Source organism: Nomascus leucogenys, chromosome X (genome assembly GCF_006542625.1).
Source record: "Nomascus leucogenys isolate Asia chromosome X, Asia_NLE_v1, whole genome shotgun sequence".
NCBI lineage: Eukaryota > Metazoa > Chordata > Mammalia > Primates > Hylobatidae > Nomascus > Nomascus leucogenys.
Window position 1 is genome coordinate 39869931 of NC_044406.1, and position 20736 is coordinate 39890666.

A 20736-nucleotide genomic window follows, 5' to 3' on the forward strand; every position below is an offset into this window, starting at 1 on the left:
TAAATGACATAGAGAATCGAAAAATGATAGAGAGCCATCAATGAAAATAAAAGTTGGTACTTCCAAAAGATCAACAAAATTGACAAACCCTTAACCAGAATGACCAAGAAAAAGGATAGAAGACAAATTACTAGAATAAGAAATGAAAGAGGGAATATTACTTCCAATCTTATAAAAAAATGCTATAAATAAGTGTATGGCAAAAAATCAGATTAACTTAAATAAAACAAACTCCTAGAAAAACAAAAACTACTGAATCTGACTTAGGAAGAAATAGATAAGATAAAGAGACCTACAGCAAGTGAAGAGATTGAATTAATAATCAAAACACTACCCATAAACAAAAGCCAAGGCCAAGATGACTTCACTGCTAAATTCTACACAAACTCCTTGAAAGGAGGGAAGACAAGGGAACACTTCCTAACTTATTCTGTGAGGCCAGTATTATTCTGATAGCAAAACCAGACAGAGGCATTACAAGAAAAGAAACCTACAGACCAATATCCCTTATGAATATAAACACAATAATCCTCAACAAAATACTAGCAAACCAAATTCTGACATGTATAAAAAGAACTCCACACCATGACTGAGATCTATTCCAGAAATAAAAAGCTGGATAAATATATGAAAAGCAGTGTAATACACTATACTAACAGTAAAAAATGAAAACCATATGACCATCTCAATGGATGTAGAAAAAGCCTTTGATTAAGCCCAATAACGTTTCATAAAAAAACCCTTAAACTAGGAACAGAAGGAAATTTCTTCAACCTGATAATGGCATCTAGGAAAAACTCACAGAAACACCATATTTAATAATTAAAGATCAGGCCCAGGCACAGTGGCTCATGCCTGTAATCCTAGCACTTTGGAAGGCCAAGGCGGGCGGGCTGCTTGAGTCCAGGTGTTTAAGACCAGCCTGGGCAACATGGAGAAACCCAGTCTCTACAAAAAATACAAAAACTATCCGGCAAGGTGGCATGTGCCTGTAGTCTCAGCTACTTGGGTGCTGAGGCAGGAGGATCACTTGAACGCGGGAGGTCGAGGCTGCAGTGAGCAGAGATTGCGCCACTGTACTCCAGCCTGGGTAACAGAGGGAGACCCTGTCTCTAACAATAATAATAATATCAATAAATAATTAATGATCAAAAGCTTTCCCCCTAAAATCAGGAAAAAGACAAGGATATCTACTCTCTCCACTTCAACAATGTGCTGAAGATTCTAACAAGGGCAATTTTAAAAGAAAACACAATGAAAGGCACTGAAGTTATAAAGGAAGAAGTAAAACTATCTCTACTTGTGGATGGCATGATCTTGAATGTAAAAATTCTAAGGAATCCACTAAAAACTACTAGAACTTATAAATGAGTTCAGCACAGTTGCAGGTTACAAGATCATAAACAAAAATCAATTGTAGTTCTACCTTGCAATGAAAAATCCAAAAATAAAATTAAGAAAACAAGTCTAAGTGAAATAAGCCAGGCACAAAAAGACAAATAGCACATGATCTCACTCATTTGTGGAATCTTAAAAAAGCTGATCTCATAGAAGTACAGATTAGAACAGTGGTTACCAGAGGCTGAGGAGAGTAGAGGGAAAAAGTAGGGTGGAAGAGCGGCAGAAAGACTAGTTAAAGGGTACAAAATTACAGTTAAATAGGAGCAATAAGTTCTGTTGTTCTATTGAACAGTAGAATGACTATAACTATAATTAACAATATTGTGTCATACATTTCAAAATAACTAGATGAAGGATTTTGAGTGTTCTTACCACAAGGAAATGATAAATGTTTGGGTGATAATATGCTAAATACCCTGATTTGATCACTGCACAATGTATACATCTATTGAAACATCACACTGTACCCCATAAATAAATAGAATTATTGTGTGTCAGTTAAACCTAAAATAAAACTTAAAAAAGAAAACAAGTCCATTTACAGTAGCATAAAAGAAAAATTCAACACTTAAGAATAAATTTAGCCAAGGAGGTGAAAGACTTGTCAACCATATTGGGTATGGGGACCTTAATGTGTGGGACCACAACTTGTACACTGAAAACTACAAAACATTGCTGAAAGAAATTTAAGACCTTTAAAAATGGGAAAACACTTGGTTTCATTAATTGTAAGATTTAATACTGTTAAGATGGCAGTACTCTCCAAACTGATCTATAGATTCAGTGAAATTTCTATTAAAATTCTAAATACCTTCTGTGCAGAAACAGACAAGCTGACCCTAAAATTAATACTAAAATGGAAGTAACTCAAAATGGTCAAAACAATTTTGAAAACGTGGAACAAAGTTGGAGGAGTCATACTTCCCAATATCAAAACTTACTACAAGGCTTCAGTTACTAAGATTCTATGGTGCTAGAATAATTGTAGACATATAGACTGATGAACAGAATTGAGAGTGTAGATATAAACCTTTATGTTTATGGTCAATTGACTTTTGGCAAGGGTGCCAAGTATAGTCTCTTAAAACAATGGTGCCAGGACAACTGGATATCTATATGCAAATGAAACTGGACCCCTATCTCACACCACATACAAAAATAAACTCAAAAGAGATCAAAGACTTACATGTAGAAGCTAAAATTATGAAACTCACAGAAGAAAGCATAGGTGTAAATCACTGTGAACTTGATTAGGTAACAATTTTTATATAAGACACAAAAGCACAAGCTATAAAAGAAAAACTAGACAGCTTGGACTTCATTAAAATGAAAAACTTCTGTACTCAAGACACTATCAAGAAAGTGAAAAGACAACCCATAAAATGGAAGACAACAATTGAAAATCATATATCTGTTAGGGACCTAATACCCACAATACATAAAAAGTCATATAACTAAGCAATTAAAAATATAATGTAATTTAAAAAGAAGAAGGGACTTGAATAGATATTTCTCTAAAGAAGATATACAAATGGCCAATAAGGATATGGAAATACGTTCAACATCATTAGTCATTAGGGAAATGCAAATAAGAACCTCAATCAGGTACTACTTGACACTGTGAAGAGGAAGAAGGGACCCCCATCCCAAACTTAGGTTAGACGTTGAGACTGGTTACACACACCAAGAGGGTACAAGAAAGTTTAATACTTACCTAAATGAAGATTTTCTTGGTGGAGAAGGTCAGGCTTCCCAAGCAGGGAAGAAACGGCTTGACAGAACAAGGAAAGGAGACAAGCTTGGGTTTTCATTGTGGTTAAGGCCCAGTGTAAGGCTTCCTATACACATGAAGGAGCTTCCATGGTTTGAATCTTTTCCTGACCCCCAAGGAGGGAGCAACCAGAGCTTCTTATCAATTTGCCCCGATGTGGGGCAGAGGGGAAGAAGGTGAAACTTAAAAAAATGTCAGCAAACTTGAAAAAATAGAGTCAGAATCTTACAATTCACCCCTGATGCTTGTCTAATGACTGAAATGTGCCATGTTCATTTAATCAAATATACATTTGTTTAATGAAGACAGTATGGTGCTCTGTAAGTCCTGCAGAATGAAGTCTGTAAGGAAAGTAAATGTTTTGTTGAATTCCTTCATTAAGCCCAGCACTGTATATTCTAAGAACTGAAATGAGTGCCTTCGTCACTATCAATGATGCCTCAAATTCTGAAGGAAAATAAGGAGTCTCTTGGTGAGACCTTATGTTTGACCTTTATTATGTGAAGATAAATGTGTCAACTTGATTTACATTTTGGCTATCTGTGAGGTTAGAGATTCTCAGAGTTCTTTCCCCAAATGGGCAGTGGCTCAAGAGCCTGTAAAAATGTGCGGATGGGGCCAATTGTTGGCTAGGGCATACAGTGCTAAGGTGAATGCCTGAAGTTTGGCCAACTGTACTGAAACCTGTGTTCCTGTCCTTATCAGAAGCATCATGGTTAAAGGATGAAAAGCATAAGCTCTCCAGCAAACTCCATTGTATACAATGCTTGTGGTGTCATCCATAAATTGTACAAACCATTGTTTTTCACTCCATTTGATCTCAAGGGGCTCTGCAGGTAGCCACAGGGTCTGGGAGGGGGGTGATGGGTCCCCCAACACCATGGTATTTAGCAAGGAACTAAAGACGGGAGGCTACCCCTTCCTCCAAGTGGTATATGACAGAAGACCCAGGTTTTTCTCCATCTTGTAGCAAAGAGGCCTCAGTAGCCATGCCCAGCTTGTAGTGCCATGGCTTCCATGACCCAAGGCACAGTAGGCAGCTGGATATGGAGGGTCACAGGCTGAGGGATTGTGATAGCCTCTATTTCTAAGACAGTCCACTATGCAGCTAGCAATTGTCACTCTAATGGTGTATAAAACAGGTCCAAGGATGACAGTTTCTTGCATCGGAAACCCTTGGCAACTTATGGCAGTGATGGATGGTCCAGAGGGAGAAATGAGGAAGTTGCTAAAACCTCTATGGTGAAGCGCATCTGGGGTCACTAACGATATTGTTGTTAGTGACTAATTGTCGTTAGTGTCATATTGCAATTTTGACAGATTCTAGAGCCTCTTGTTGGAGGGGATCCCCATTCAAGATGAACTGATTTGTAAGAAATAGCGTAAATGGGCTTCAATAAAATTTATAAAAGAGGAATGTTTTGTCTCCAGAACACAAATGAGCCTAAAAGAAGTTGTGGGTGCTGACAGGGTCAATAGCTGCTTTTCTGACAGTGTCAGAGACAGAACGGTATTCAGTTTAGCAAATAATGTGTATGTATTGAAAAGTGGCACAACGGCCATCCCATTTTATGAGCAATTTTGTGAGTATCTGTATTTCCTGAATGAGTGTGTCAAATGAATCTCCTCAGGGAAGGATGTCATCAATGTAATGTCACACCTGTACATCTAGAAAAAGCTCGGTACAGTTAAGATCTTGCCGGCAAAGATAGTGTACAATGGCAAAGCTGTGGAGGTATCCCATGAGTAGCCAGGTACATGTTTACTGTGTCCCTTCAGAGGTGAAGGCAAACTGACGCTGAAAGGCTGTTGAAATACGCAATGAATAGAATATATTAGCCAAATCTATAATAGCAAAATATTTACCAGTCACAGACTGGATGGAGTCAGTAATGTCAACAATATTAGGTATGGGGACCTTAATGTGTGGGACCACAACATTAGCGTTATGGTAATCCACCATTAGGTGCCATTCATTTGAAGTTTAAGAACAGGCCAAATTGGATTGTTAATGGAGAAGACATGGGGATAATCACCCTTTCACCAAATAGGCCTTGTATCATGGGTTTCCGTATTTGTAGACTTATTCTAATTTACAGCGGGCTGTATTAACCTATTTTAACTGGGGGTGTAGTCCTTGGGATCTCACGTTGTCAAACGGATTCACATGTGCCAAATACTTAATGTTATCACTCATTGGATCAGAGTGCTCATACCCACTATGGGATATTTTAAGGCAATGAATGGCACAAATGTGAGGAATTCAGGCAAGGCAATAGTTCTGACAGTTAATGTGAGGTATACTTGTTTATCTCTTTCCTGTTCAGGAACTCCCCTTAGATTACAGGAGGCACCTTGATTAAATATAGTGGGATCCTGACATAATAACCAATTTGAGCCCCAGTATTAATTAAGGTCATGAAGTTTTGCCACCCACTGCATTTCAACACTAATCAGCACCCTTTTATCTTTTTGCTCTTTTAGTAAAATTTTTCCATAAATTCTGGATTCTAATTGGGTCAAATTGTGGATCTCCGTTTCTGTTTGTTTCCTCGTCCTCTCATATCTGTTTTATTTTTCTTTCTTTTACAATCTTGTGTCACTTAGCAATGGAGATACATTCTGAGAAATGCCATGTCCCATTAGGTGATTTCATCACTGTTGTGTGAATATCACAGAGTGTACTTACACAAACCTAGATGGTATACACTACTACACACCTGTGTTATATGGTATGGACTATTGCTCCTAGACAACACACCAGTACAGCAGGTTACTGTACCGAATACTGTAGGCAATTTTAACACAATTTGTGTATCTGTGTATTTTTGTATCTGTGTATCTAAACCTACCTAAACATAGAAAAGGTACAGCAAAAATACGGTATAAAAGACAAAAATACGGCCAGGCGCGGTGGCTCACACTTGTAATCCCAGCACTCTGGGAGGCCCAGGCGGGCAGATCACTTGAGGCCAAGAGTTTGAGACCAGCCTGGCCAACATGGCGAAACCTCATCTCTATTAAAAATACAAAAATTAGCCGGGCATGGTAGCAGGCATCTGTAATCCCAGCTACTCGGGAGGGCGAGGCAGGAGAAATCACTTGAACCCAGGAGGAGGAGGTTGCAGTGAGCAGAGATCGCACCATTGCATTCCAGCCTGGGCTACAAGAGTGAAACTCCATCTCAAAAAAAAAAAAAAGACAAAATATGGTACGCTTGTATTGGACACTTACCATGAATAAAGCCTGAAGGACTGGAAGTTGTTCTGGGTGGGTCAGTGAATGAGTGGTGAGTGAATGCGAAGGCCTAGGACATTACTGTACACTAATGTGCACTTCAGTACACTTAGGCTACACTAAAATCATTTTTTAAACATTTCTTTCAACAATAAATTAAGCTTAGCTTTCTATAACTTTTTACTTATAAACTTTTTTAAATTTTGTAAAGCTTTTTGACTCTTTTGTAATGATGCTTAGCTTTTAAAACACAAACACATGGCCAGGCACAGTGGCTCACAACTGTAATCCCAGCACTTTGGGAGGCTGAGATGCGCGGATCACCTCAGGTCAGGAATTCGACACCAGCCTGACCAACATGGAGAAACCCCGTCTCTACTAAAAATACAAAATTAGCCGGGCGTGGTGGCACATGCCTATAATCCCAGAACTCCAGAGGCTAAGGCAGGAGAATCGCTTGAACCCAGGAGGCGGAGGTTACAGTGAGCCGAGATTGCACCATTGCACTCCAACCTGGGCAACAAAAGCGAACCTCTGTCTAAAAAAAAAAAAAAAAAAAAAAATTATACAGCTATATAGAAATACTTTCTTTCTTTATATTATTATTCTATAAGCTTATTTGTTTAAAATTTTTTATTTCTTAAACTTTTTCTTAAAAACTAAGATACACACAAATTAGCCTAACCCTACACAGAGCCAGGATCACCAATATCACTGTCTTCCACCTTCACATCTTGTCCCAACAGAAGTTCTTCAGGAGCAATAACACACATGGAGCTGTCATCTCCTATAACAATGCCTTCTTCTGGAATACCTCCTGAAGGACCTGCCTGTGGCTCTTTTATAGTTAACTTTTTTTTTAATAGGTAGAAACACTACATTCTAAAATACTGATAAAAATTATGGTATAGTAAATACATAAACATGGTTGTTTTTCATCTTTTTTTTTGAGACAGGGTCTCGCTCTGTCACCCAGGCTGGAATGCAGTGGCACAGTCTTGGCTCACTGCAAGCTCTGCCCCCCAGGTTCAAGCGATTCTCATGCCTCAGCCTCCAGAGTACCTGGGACTACAGGTGTGCGTCACCACGCCCAGCTAATTTTTTATTTTTTATTTTTTTTCAAGAGAGAGGTTTTCACCCTGTTGGCCAGACTGGTCTCAAACTCCTGACCTCAAGTGATCTGCCCGCCTCGGCCTCCCAAAGTGCTGGGATTACAGGCGTGAGCCACCACGCCTAGCTGTTTCTTTATCCTTATCAAGTATTATGTACCATATATAATGGTACTTGTTCTAGTTTTATATGACTGGTACTACAGGCTTCTTTACACCAACATCACCATAAATACGTGAGTAACGCGTTGCACTACAATGTTACAACAGCTATGACATCACTAGATGACAGGAATTTTTCGGCTCCATTATAGTCTTATGAGACCACCATCCTCATATGTGATCTGTTGTTGACCAAAACATCATAATGCTATACATGACTGTACTTCCATTTTTGTTGCTGTTGTTACTGGACATATTTCTGGGGGGTCCCTACCCTGCTCATATTTATAAATGTCTTCCTGCAGAAAGTCTCAAATCAGCACTGTCATTGTAAGGGGCCTCCCCAAAGGCAATGGTAGTCATATAAGATTAAAGGATTAGGAGCTTTATGGGTTTGAATTACCCCTTTCTCCATGCTACAGGGGTGCCACTGATGTTTTTCCCTATACTCCTGAAGATCAGGATCTTTGCTGCAACAGAAGCACAGGCCGTGGTGGCGGCAGTGGCAGCGGCGGCAGTGGCAGCGGCGGCAGCGGCGGTAGCAGCAGTGGCAGCAGCAGCAGCAGCAGCAACAGCAATAACAATGGAGGTATTTAAGGGTCCTAGTGAGTCATTTGTGCTTCGGAGTCCAGACCCCAGCAAGCCACATAATAGCTGTTTCTTTTCTCTTTTCTCTTTCTTTTTTTCACACCCTGATGACTGCTCTCAAGAGCGACCACCCAATGGGCAGTCAGCTGTCAGGGTCAGAGCCTAATTGAGACACAAAACCAACCAGTCATAGACATGGTTTTCCTCCTGAGCCTAGCATCAGTCACGGCTTTACGTTAAGACACACAAATAGGTCTGGGCTGAGACACATGATCCAGGGCTACTTTAAGGATCCCATGTTACTGTTCCTAAATGTCCATTAAATTACCTAAACTTCCAAGTTAGCTAAATCTATAAGAGAGGTTCTACAGGAGTCAACAATACAACACAGCACAGCACAACTAAAAAACTAGCTACCCTTGCAGGCTCAGTGTTTATGCTTGCCATCAGAACCAATTCGTGAGCCAAAGCAGTTAAGGAAAGATACTCCCTTCCCCCCATGATGACTGTCATTATCTGAGCACCAAGCTGACTGTGCCAATTGTTCTTGCCATCCTGCAGAAGAAGGAGGGACCCCACCCAAATTTTGATTCCAATGTTCAGATTGGTAATACCTCACACACAAAGAGGGTATGAAAGTGTTTACTACTTACTTACATAAATGATGCATTTCTGGGGACAGCAAGGCAAGTCTCCTAAGCAGGTTAGAAAAAGCAAGGAAAGGAAACTAAATCGACTTTTTACTGTGGTTAAAGGATGAGACAGGAGTGAGAGTTCTTACATTCAGGAAGACACTTGTATGATTTGAATCTCTTGCTAGCTCCAAAGGAGGAAGCACTCATGCTTTCTAGTCAACTTGCCCAGTTGTGGAGCAGAAAATGAAGAGGGAGAGGTGAGGCTTAAAAGATGTCAGCAGTTAGCAGAACATGGTGGCTCACACCTCTAATCCCAGCACTTCGGGAGGCAGAGGTGGGTGGATCACCTGAGGTCAGAAGTTCGAGACCAGCCTGACCAACATGGAGAAACCCCGTCTCTATTAAAAATATTAAAATTAGCCAGGCATGGTGGCACATGCCTGTAATCCCAGCTACTCAGGAGGCTAAGGCAGGAGAATCACTTGAACCCGGGAGGTGGAGGCTGCAGTGAGCTGAGACGGCACCATTGCACTCCAGCCTGGGCAACAAGAGTGAAAGTCTGCCTCAAAAAAAAAAAAAAGATGTCAGCAGTTAAATATTATATTTTAAAAATTAAGTGAGATTCTTTATTATATATACTCACTAAGATGGTTGTAATTTAAAAAAAAAAAAGGAAAACAACAAGTGTTAGCAAGGATGTGGAGAAACTGGAACCCTTATACATTCTTGGTGGGAATTTTAGTGGTAGAGCCATTTTGGAAAAGAGTTTGGCAGTTCTTCAAAGAGTTAAATATAGAGTTACTATCAATTTCACTCCTAGGCATATACCCCAGAGAAATGAGAACACATGTTTGCACAAAAACGTATACCAAAAGTTCACAGCAGCATTATTCATAATAGCCAAAAAGTAGAAACAACTCATCTGTCCATCTACAATCTGATGAATGAATACGTAAAAGGTGGTATACTCATACAATGGAATATCTTTCAGCCATAAAAAGGAATGGAAATACTGAGACATGCTATAGTATGGATAAACTTTGAAAACACTGTGCTAAGTGGAAGAAGTGAGACACAAAAGGCCACATATTGCAAGACTCTAATTATAGGAAATGTCCAGAATAGGGAAATTCAGAGAGACAGAGAGTATATTAGTGGTTGCCATGGGCTGGGAGAATGGGGACAACATTTATAAAACTATTCCTTTCCATTTGCCCCTTTTCCTTAGCTTTACTATACCACAGAGTAACCTCTAAATTGCCCATTACTTTAGGTACTTTCAAGCTCAGGGCTAAATGGCATACCCAGTCAGCTACTTTACATCGTCTAAATGACCAATGACCACTTGCTCTCTGGTCCCACTCACAGCTTTTTCTTTGTCAAAATTCCGTTCTTAACATGGTCTCTTCTAGGAAGCCTTCTCTGAGCCCTTAAGATAGGTTAGAGGACCTTCCTCTACGTCTCTACTGCCAGCACCACACCTTGTCTCTCCTCTAGCATAGCACCGCTGTTGCAATGTCTATGTCTACCTCACTCAGTTGAAAACATGTTTAAGTCAATTACATGTTCTCATTATCCAGCTAGTCATCAGTATGTTTTTAATTAATTGACTGATTAATTAATTAATGATCTGTCTTTTCTAAGACTTATCAATCCATCCTAAGGCTTGCAATCTATCTTCCCCTCACTGCTCTCCCATCACATCTGACGTTCTCAGACAGTGTGTGTTTTCCTTTCTCACCTTCTCTGACTCCCCGCTTGTTCACTCATACTTCTTGCCTTTCAGGACTCTGGGAACATATTATATTCTTATAATAAAGAAGACAAATAGAGAGAATGAAAAGAAGTAATCTACTCCCACTTCCCCTTTAATCTACCGTTTCACTGCTCTCCTTCCCACCTGGAATCTTTTCTTTGTGACCTCTAGAATCCCCTTCTTAAAAATTAAGCTTCCCCACATTCTTCAATGATTTATAGAACACCCCTTCACCTCCTGGCCACATATGAGATGTGGTTCCCTCCTAAGCCTAGTGATTCTCCCACACTCACGGTCCCAAAATTCCCAACTGGTAAACCATAGCACTCCGGTAAACCACAAACCTGTGTTTAACATACTATTCATGCAGTATCTGTCAGATGGATAGCTTCAGGTGCAACATGCTGTAAAATTTAACAGGTATAGTATAATCTCCAATTGGTAATAAAGGGAGATGACATGATTTCTGGAACAACTTTGCATTGTGAGTATGTAAGGGGCTGTAATTATGGTATTAAACAGGTTGACACAAATAGCAGCCAAAGGATGAAGGGAGATGAAGAGCCACAATAAATATGCCACTATTTTTAATGTCATATCTTGAAAATTCAGATTCTTAACACGTATAAAGCAAAATAATAGTAAAAAATAAAGAAGCAGTGAACTAAAATATGAAATAGACATCTCCTAACTGTAACTATGCTTTAATATTAATGAAATAACTAAAAAATATGGTCAGGTCCAAGAAGTACATTAAATACTAATTTTAATTAGAATTTGGATTATTTCATTATTAGATTTAAAATAAAAATCAACAACACATACATACAACATTTTACATCTTCATGTCTGTGGTAAGTAGACTATTTTGTCAATCTTCTGAAAACTGAAAAACGTACACAATTATGTTCCCATCATAACCAACTACATATATGCCTTTCCTTGACTATATCAAGATTCCCCCCTACTTCTTCCAGTTTGCTGACTGCAACACTCTTCATTACTCTTCTACCTTCATACCTCATTTACTCATCCAGTATCAAGCATCATCTTCCCTTTCCAAAGCATTTTGGGATGTCCCCTGTAACTATTATTAAAGCATAGTTACAGTTAGGAGATGTCTATTTCATGTTTTAGTTCACTGCTTCTTTATTTTTTACTATTATTTTGCTTTATACGTGTTAAGAATCTGAATTTTCAAGATATGACATTAAAAATAGTGGCATATTTATTGTGGCTCTTCATCTCCCTTCATCCTTTGGCTGCTATTTGTGTCAACCTGTTTAATACCATAATTACAGCCTGTCACCCCATTTGCTTATGCCCAGAGTATGCTCAATGTCTAAAGAGTATGAACACAGTACTGTTCACTGCTCTTTAGACACTGCCTATTTGCTCATATCCACACTAGAATGAGTCTTCTCCAAGGACAGGAGACCAGTCAGGTTTACCCTCATATTCCCTGTGCCCAGCATAAGACCAGATACATGATAGTAGGCATTCTATAAATTTTTGCTGGATGAATGACTACATAAACAAATGAAAGCCATGTTTAGCGAGTTTTCAATAAAATGCTGCAAGAGTCATTCCAATGTATTCACAATAGCAGGGAAAAGAGCACAACAAAAGATCAGGCAGCATGACTTTTAAAATAATAATCCCCTGAGTATTCCCATCTTAGTTTCTAAATACCAAGGTTCACTAAAAAATTACATAGTTCCTGGTAAAATGGTTAATTCCAAGGGTGGGGCAGGGAGTGTACATGATGAGCCTAAAACAGCTTACGCCAAAAAGCAAGGATGCCAACAAGGACTAATGAGATAATGTGAAAAAAAACATAGAAGTTAAACAGAAGGGGCTCCTAATTTATAAGATGACACTGTTTAAGCATTAAAAAATGACCACAATGGGTTGATACACTTAAAATACATAAAAATCCATGAATTCCTAATGATATTAAAGAAAACAGTGGCGGTTGCTAAGAAACCAACTCATTACTATGAACACTGATAAATGAAAAAAAGCAGCAGCGGCAGCATCATTTATCTTGATTATTATGAAATATACTTCAGGACAAAAAATAGCTGATAAGAAAAAAGTCTTCTTTATAAAGTAATTCCAGTTAATAATGCAGAAAGATTGAAAGAATTAAATATCACCATTTTTCAACCTCTACAGAAATAATGAATCTAGGCAATTATCATCAATGGCTGCTAAAACCAATAGAAGAAAGGTTGGTGGGAAAAGCTACAATGGAGAGATCAGCCTGACAACACCCTGAAATGACAAATCAATCCCAGCATCAATTAAAAAAAAGATAAAATTAGACATGATACAATACAATAGAAAGTAAACAGCACTGCCTAAAATGAGTCTTTCTCTTAAAAAATAATCAAAATTGAATCTAATCAAGCCTCTAGCTCTAAATGTCAGTAAATAGGAAACACGAGGATGAGAAAACAAAATAAATGCCACCTCAAGGAAGCAATCATCTAAATCCAGATGAGACAGTCTATAGAACTAATGATGTAGTTTCTTGAATTAATCAACGATCTTTCAAAAAGGAGACTAAGGGGCCGAGCGCGGTGGCTCACGCCTGTAATTAATCCCAGCACTTTGGGAGGCCGAGGCGGGTGGATCACAAGGTCAGGAGGTCGAGACCATCCTGGCTAACACAGTGAAACCCCGTCTCTACTAAAAATACAAAAAATTAGCCGGGCGCGGTGGCAAGCGCCTGTAGTCCCAGCTACTCGGGAGCCTGAGGCAGGAGAATGGCGTGAACCCGGCAGGCAGAGCTTGCAGTGAGCAGAGATCGCACCACTGCACTCTAGCCTGGGCGACAGAGCGAGACTGCGTCTCAAAAAAAATAAAATAAAATAAATAAAATAAAATAAAATAAAATAAAATAAAATAAAATAAAATAATAAAATAAAAAGGGGACTATGCAAGGGCTTTATAAGACTTAAGAGAAAAACATCCATTGGCAATAAATGGTCCTTGTTTGGATACTGACTTAACAAAGCTACTGTATAACTATAACTTTAAGACAATTCACCAGGCACAGAGCAAGACTCCGTCTCAAAAAAAATAAAAAAGAAAGAAATTATTATTTATCTTACTAAGTATAATAATGACGTGGTGGTTACTTAATGCACCTATGAATTAGAGATACATACTGAGTTATTTACCTGTGTAATGACATATCTGGGATGTGGAAAAAAATGGGTGAGGAGAATAGATAAAACAAAACTTGCCAGTTTTGGCAAAATGTTGTTAATTATTGAAGCTGGGGAATGGATACATGCATGTTTATTTTACTATTTTTTTTTCTAAGGCAGGGTCTCACTCTGTCACCCAGGCTGGAGTGCACTGGTGCAATCACAGCTGTCTTCAGCCTCAAACTCCCTGGCTCAAGCGATCCTCCCCCCTCAGCCTCCCAAGTAGCTGGGACTACAGGCACGTGCCACCATGTCCAGCTAATTTTTAAATTTTTTGTGGAGATGGGGTCTCACTTTGTTGCCCAGGCTGGTCTAAAACTCCTGGGCTCAAGTGGTCCTCCCACCTCGGCCTCCCAAAGTGCTGGGATTACAGGGGTGAGTCACTGTGCACAGCCTATTTTACTATTTTCTACTTTGAATATATTTGAAAATGTATGTAACAAAAGAGAAAAGACACAGAAGCCAATGTGAATGTGAATGGGCTCCCACTTGCCATGATTGGACAGTTGAAACAACAGAAGAAATAATGACTGCAATGGATTGAAAAGTACTAAATATGTAAATATTCACAAGTTCAACAAAGGAGAGAAAACACCAATAAAATCCCCAAAAACTTGACAATACATTAATCTAGGTTGGATGATAGTTTTAAATACCAGCTTACAAAGGCTTACTGAGGAAAATAAATTTGAAAAGATTAGGTATTCGTTGATATTAGGGAATCATTAATTTTCCTTAGTGAGATAATGGTAATTAATTACTACAAAGTAATGCTAATATTAGGAGATGAATGCTGAGATATTTGAGGGTGATGTGCCATGATATCTGCTCCCTAAACTGATCTGTTACATGGTATCTCAATCAGAATGCCAAGAAGAATGTTTGTGGAAATTGACTAGCTCTAAAACGTATATGGAAAAAGACCAGGAATAACCAAGGCATTATTGAAGAAAAAGAACGAAAGTGTAAGACTCACATAACCATACATAAGGTATGCTGTAAAGTTACATTAATTAAGACAGTGGTATTCATACAAGGATAGACAAACCAAACTGAACAGAATTCAGAACTAAATCAAATTATTGATTTATATATTTGAGTTAATGAAAAGGATGGCACTACAAAAGGGAAAGAATGATCTTTTCAATAAGTGGTTTGGGGTTGACTGAATGTCCACTTCAATAACAAAAAAAGGGCCTTTACACATACCCATACTGACAATATACACAAAAATCAATTACAGATTATAAATATAAATATGAAAGGTTAAACAATAACACAGCCTAGGAAAGTATCTTTATGACCTTGGGAAATATAAAAGTTTCCTAATCAGTACAAAGGAGCACTAACCATAAATGAAAAAAAAATGAACGGAATGATATTAGAATTCAGATATTCAGTTCATCAAAAGACACCATGAAGAGACTGAAGATACAAGCCACTGAGATTTGTAATACATATATCTGACAAAGCATTCACATCCTTAATATAGAAAGAGCTCCTATAATCAATAAAAAAAAGTTAGCCCAGGAGAAAAAGTATTCAAAAGATTTGAGCAGGCACCTCATAAAAAATATCCAAAAAACTAACAAACTTATGGAAAGGTCCATCATCAGAGAAATGTGAAATAAAACCACAGTGAGATACCATTCACAACCATTAGAATAGCTACCAAGACAAAGGCAAGTGTTGGCAATATTCTAGAGCAACTTCCACTCTGAAAAATTTCTGGCCAGGTGCAGTGGCTCAGGCCTGTAATCCCAGCACTTTGGGAGGTGGAGGCTGGAGAATCACAAGGTCAGGAGTTCGAGACCAGCCTGGCCAACATGGTAAAACCCCATCTCTACTAAAAATACAAAAAATTAGCTGGGTGTAGTGGCGGTCACCTGTAATCCCAGCTACTCGGGAGGCTGAGGCAGGAGAATCACTTGATCCCGGGAGGCGGAGGTTGCAGTGAGCTGAGATCACGCCACTGCACTCCAACCTGGGCGACAGAGCAAGACTTTGTCTCAAAAAAAAAAAAAAAAAATTATGTTAGGAATGTTCTCGTACAATCACCTTGGAAAGCTGGCTGGCAGTATTTACTAAAATTAATCATATACATAACCTGTGATTCAGCAATTCTACTCTTAGGTATACGTCCAACAGAAATGTGTGAATGTATCACCAAAAGACGTGTACTAGAATGCTCACAATACTATTTGCAAGCTGAAAATGGAAACAACAAAAATGTCATCTACAATAAAAGGGTAACTACATTGTGGTACATTCATACAATGGAATAGCAATGAAAATAGAGGAATTACTACTACACTCAATAACATGGATGAATCTCAAAAACAAATCCTCAAGCCAAAAAATTAACACAAACTGTTACTTTTTAAAGTTTAAAAACAGACAAAATTATTATTATACAATGACAGAGACCAGGATTGTGATTAATTTGGAATAGTAACAAATAAGGGATACATTTAGGGTCTTTCAAAATTTCCCAATCTTGATGCTGGTTACACAGCTGAGTTCACTTTGTGAAAATTCTTTGAGCTGGCTGGGCGCGGTGGCTCACGCCTGTAATCCCAGCACTTTGGGAGGCCGAGGCAGGTGGATCATGAGGTCAGGAGTTCGAGACCAGCTTGGCCAACATGGTGAAACCCCGTCTCTACTAAAAGTAAAAAAGTTAGCCGGGGGTGGCATGTGCCTGTAATCCCAGCTACTCGGGAGCCTGAGGCAGGAGAATCGTTGGAACCCAGGAGGCGGAGGTTGCAGTGAGCCAAGATTTCACCACTGCACTCCAGCCTGGGGGACAGAGCAAGACTCCGTCAAAAAAAAAAAAAAAAGAAAAGAAAATCCTTTGAGCTGTACACTTAGGATAATGTGCACTTTTCTGCATGTATTTACATTTACTTAAAATAACGCCTGCAAGTGTCAAATGGTTCAGCCAAAACAGATCAAAAAATAGATGGATGGATGGATAAATGGACGGATGGACAGATGGATGGATGGATGGATGCATGGAGAAAGAGTGAGTAATAGAGAGAGTGAGCTAATATGGCAAAGGTTAACAGTTGTTCAATCTAGGTCCAGAATATAAGTTTTCATTGTACTCTTCTTTCAACTTCTGCTTGTTTAATTTTTTATTAAAAAATAATCTGGTAGGGCTGGGCGCGGTGGCTCACGCCTGTAATCCCAGCACTTTGGGAGGCCGAGGCGGGCGGATCACGAGGTCAGGAGATCAAGACCATCCTGGCTAACACGGTGAAACCCCGTCTCTACTAAAAATACAAAAATTAGCCGGGCGTGGTGGTGGGCGCCTGTAGTCCCAACTACTCAGGAGGCTGAGGCAGGAGAATGGAGTGAACCCGGGAGGCGGAGCTTGCAGTGAGCCGAGATCGTGCCACTGCACTCCAGCCTGGGTGACAGCGAGACTCCGTCTCAAAAAAAAAAAAAAAAAAAAAATCTGGTAAAAAGAGGCATTATTCATGCCTCTCAGAGCTTAATATTTATAATTAGGGAGTAATTCAAGCACCTGATATGATCTAAGTTGTGAAAGAAGCACAAAAAATAAAATTTCTATACCCAGATTGTCTTATAAAATAATAAAATATTCTGTATATTTTCTATTTCTCATTAAGAAACAGAGACAGAGAGAACCAGACCAGGACTGAGTGTCTGAAAAACCTTAACTCCATAAACTGTACCACAGTTTAGCAAGTTACTACATACCTCCTAGTCTTGGTTTTAGCATCAGTAAAATGACAATGATAATACGGACCTTAGAGAATGGTTTTGAACATTAGGGGGAAAACCATATTTAAAAGTTTTATCTTTTATAAACAAGCACTGAATTCATTTCACTTTACCATACCAAATATTTATGAACAATATATTATGAACACACAGTGATAAGAGCAGCGAGAGAGATAATCAAATATCCTGTAGGATAGCACACAATGCATCAGCAATCAACAAACTGAGGATGAGGTGGATATGGAGATAGTGATATGTCTTCCTAGAGAGGCTGACAAGTCGCCTAAATGGTAGCAAGAAGCTAGCCAGGAGGAAGAGAGTATGAGAAATTAATGTGAACGGATCAGGTTATTTGAGTATGCAGAGCGTTGAATTAATGTTATGCAGAAAAGTGACCACTAGGGGAATGGGAAGGTGGGGGCGGGTTAGGAAACAGAGTGAACAAATGCAAAGACTATGACATAAATCCTGTTTTCCCATTAATATCTGCATAGTGTGTGCCCTCACTTCCTTCAGGTTCCTGCTCAAATATCACCTTACCAGTGAAGACTTCCTGCCCATCCTATCTAAAATAGTAGAGCCCCTCCACATTACAACCTATTACATATTTATTTCTTTTTTTGTTTTTTTATTTCTTCATGTTTTTTTTAATTTTGTTCATTTACTTTAACACCAGTGCCACTTGCCAATATATATTGATTATATATTAAGTTATTGTCTGTCTCCCAGCTATAGTTTAAAAGACTTTGTTTTTGTTATCGACTGTTGTATCCCCAGTGCTGAGAACACTGTCTGGCAAATAAAAATTATTCAATAAAAAATTATTGAATGAATGGATGGATGCACAGTGGGTTGAAACAAGTGTGATAATATTTAAATGCTGTGTAATAATGATTTGAATAGAGTATAAAGAGACATCAGCAATACTCTTTGGAAAAGTTCCTAAGTGTTTTGGTGTTACAAAAGCTCTGCCTCATTGTTTTTTCTTAAATAAAAACTATACATGGCCTAGAAAAGATAATCACCCCTTATTTTGGCAAGCATAACACACAGGAAGGAGTCAACTGCTTGTTCAAAGAGAACTTTGGTTAAATTCCTCGTTAGATCCTGATAGAGCCTGGAAAACTCTGATTCTCAGCATAAATTTAATGATCATTTTGGTATTGTGATTATTATTTAATAACTAATGTTCTCACAAGATAAATCTGACATGGTAACAAATGTAATAGAAAAGTACATTTCACATTGCAACAAATAGATTATGTAATACTTGCAAAGCTCTGAGAAAAAGTCTTTGTCTGAAAAATGTCAGCTTGCTGTTTAATGTTGCTATCAGAGACCAGAAAAGAAATTGCATAATAAACTCAACTCATATAAAGTAACAAATTTGTGATTGGATGCCATTCCTGTCAACCATTTCACCGCTAAGAGAAGTTTTACAGGGGATGGGAAAGCTTACGCTGAAGCTGAAACCAGGTTATAGGTATAATCCACTATGTTTGCCCCCCAAAATTTGAGGATTCAATTCTATGGCAACATAAAAAAATAAATGCAATGTGTAGAAGACTGAAATCTGTGCAATAGTATCTAAATGATGTGTAATTTTGTTTACAGTTAAAAAAAATAAAAGAACATAATTTGGACAAGTGCCTATGTCTCTCAGGGCTCTAAGGTTTCTGCTTCTTTGCCTATACTTTAAAAGAACCAAAAAAAAAAAAAAAAAAGCCTTGACCTTGAAGTCACACCTACTGTTGCAAAGAACGTAATTTACTGGTCTCTGCGGGAGGGGAACAGGAAAGACCAAAGGCCAGCAGGGGGAGTAAAACAGAGTGTAGGAAGGGGCTCGCAAAGAGTCGCAGATTAAAAGGATGGGGGGCAGAAGGCGGAGGTGAGAGGTAGGAGGTAGGAGTGACCTGTGGTAGAGGGAATGACCCTGGCTCAGACCAGAGAAGAGGATCCGGGATAAAGAGGAGAGGTGAAGCATGATCGGGAGTCAAGCGGTTAAAGGAACCACCAGAGTTAGGAGGTGAGGCAGGAACGGGCCCCCCATCTCCGGAGGGGAAGGGAGGAGATAGTGAGGCGATCAGAACCACAGGCGTCAGAAGCATCCTTCATACAACGTACGCGGGGATGAATTCTCCTTTCCACCCCACGTTGAGGCACAAAAGGAGGTTTCCCTGGAGTGTATGGGGATTTATTTGTGAGAATTACCAAGTCCCCTTCTTTACACTCACCTTGACGAAGAAGGCAGCAACGATGGCGTGACCGGAAGTGCTGTCCTCTTTTGTTTGGCGGAAGCTTTAGCTTCTGCAGCCGCCACCCCCTCCTTCACTTCAGGCAACTTCCTGTGCCTCTCTAGCAAGCTCTGCAATGCTCTATCTCATTGACTCCCTCCTTAGGTCAACACCTACATTGTGATGTAAACCGGCAGGGAGAGAGAATCACTAACTTTTTACAAATCCTAATTCTAGTCGTGCCAGGAGCTGCAGTATCTCTGCCAAATCCCTCACGTACAATTCGCCACCTCTCCTTGTTGATTCGCCTTAGAAATATCTCCCTTCATCTTAGTCCCTTAACTCAGGCCTCATTTTCTCTGTCTTGGATGTCTACAGTTACGTATTTACCAAACTGATTTACTGTTTTCTGGCACACCACTTTTAAAAAGTTCATTTGTATTAGCAGTATACTTCAATTTCAAGCTTTTTAAAAAAATCTTAAATCTAAATGATTTTTACTTTGAAATCGTATCCAGAGTTACATACCACATTCAAATGTCCAAAGAATAAAGGTGGACTCATTTAGAAAGCATTCTTGCATTATTTTACATACTCCCCAAGAAAAGGAAGAAAATGAAAACTGAAAAAAAGTCTCAATAACAAAAATCCGTACTCTAGTTAAATACCTTCAGAACAAGTTTAGAATTGAATTATTTATTATCACTACCTCCAGAAAGTTCTCCTGGCCCCCAAATCTGCGCCACAATTCTCACCACAGGGGAGGATCTCTTGTGGTTATTTTTAGTCAGTCCACAAGTATATACTGAGTACCTACCATGTCCCAAATACTATGCTACACCCAGAGACACTACACTAGGATCCCACAGCCTAGAGCT

At 39.0% G+C, this 20736-nt stretch overlaps 1 protein-coding gene across 1 annotated transcript in view; it reads right to left on the bottom strand.

Annotated features, from left to right (window-relative positions):
- Positions 1-19969, bottom strand: part of MAGED1 (MAGE family member D1) — a 99467-nt gene extending 79498 nt beyond the window's left edge. The window contains exon 1 of the mRNA XM_030807664.1: positions 19859-19969. The gene's annotated coding sequence lies outside the window, so the exon portion shown is untranslated. The remainder of the gene's footprint in view (positions 1-19858) is intronic.
- Positions 19970-20736: the final 767 nt, after the last annotated feature.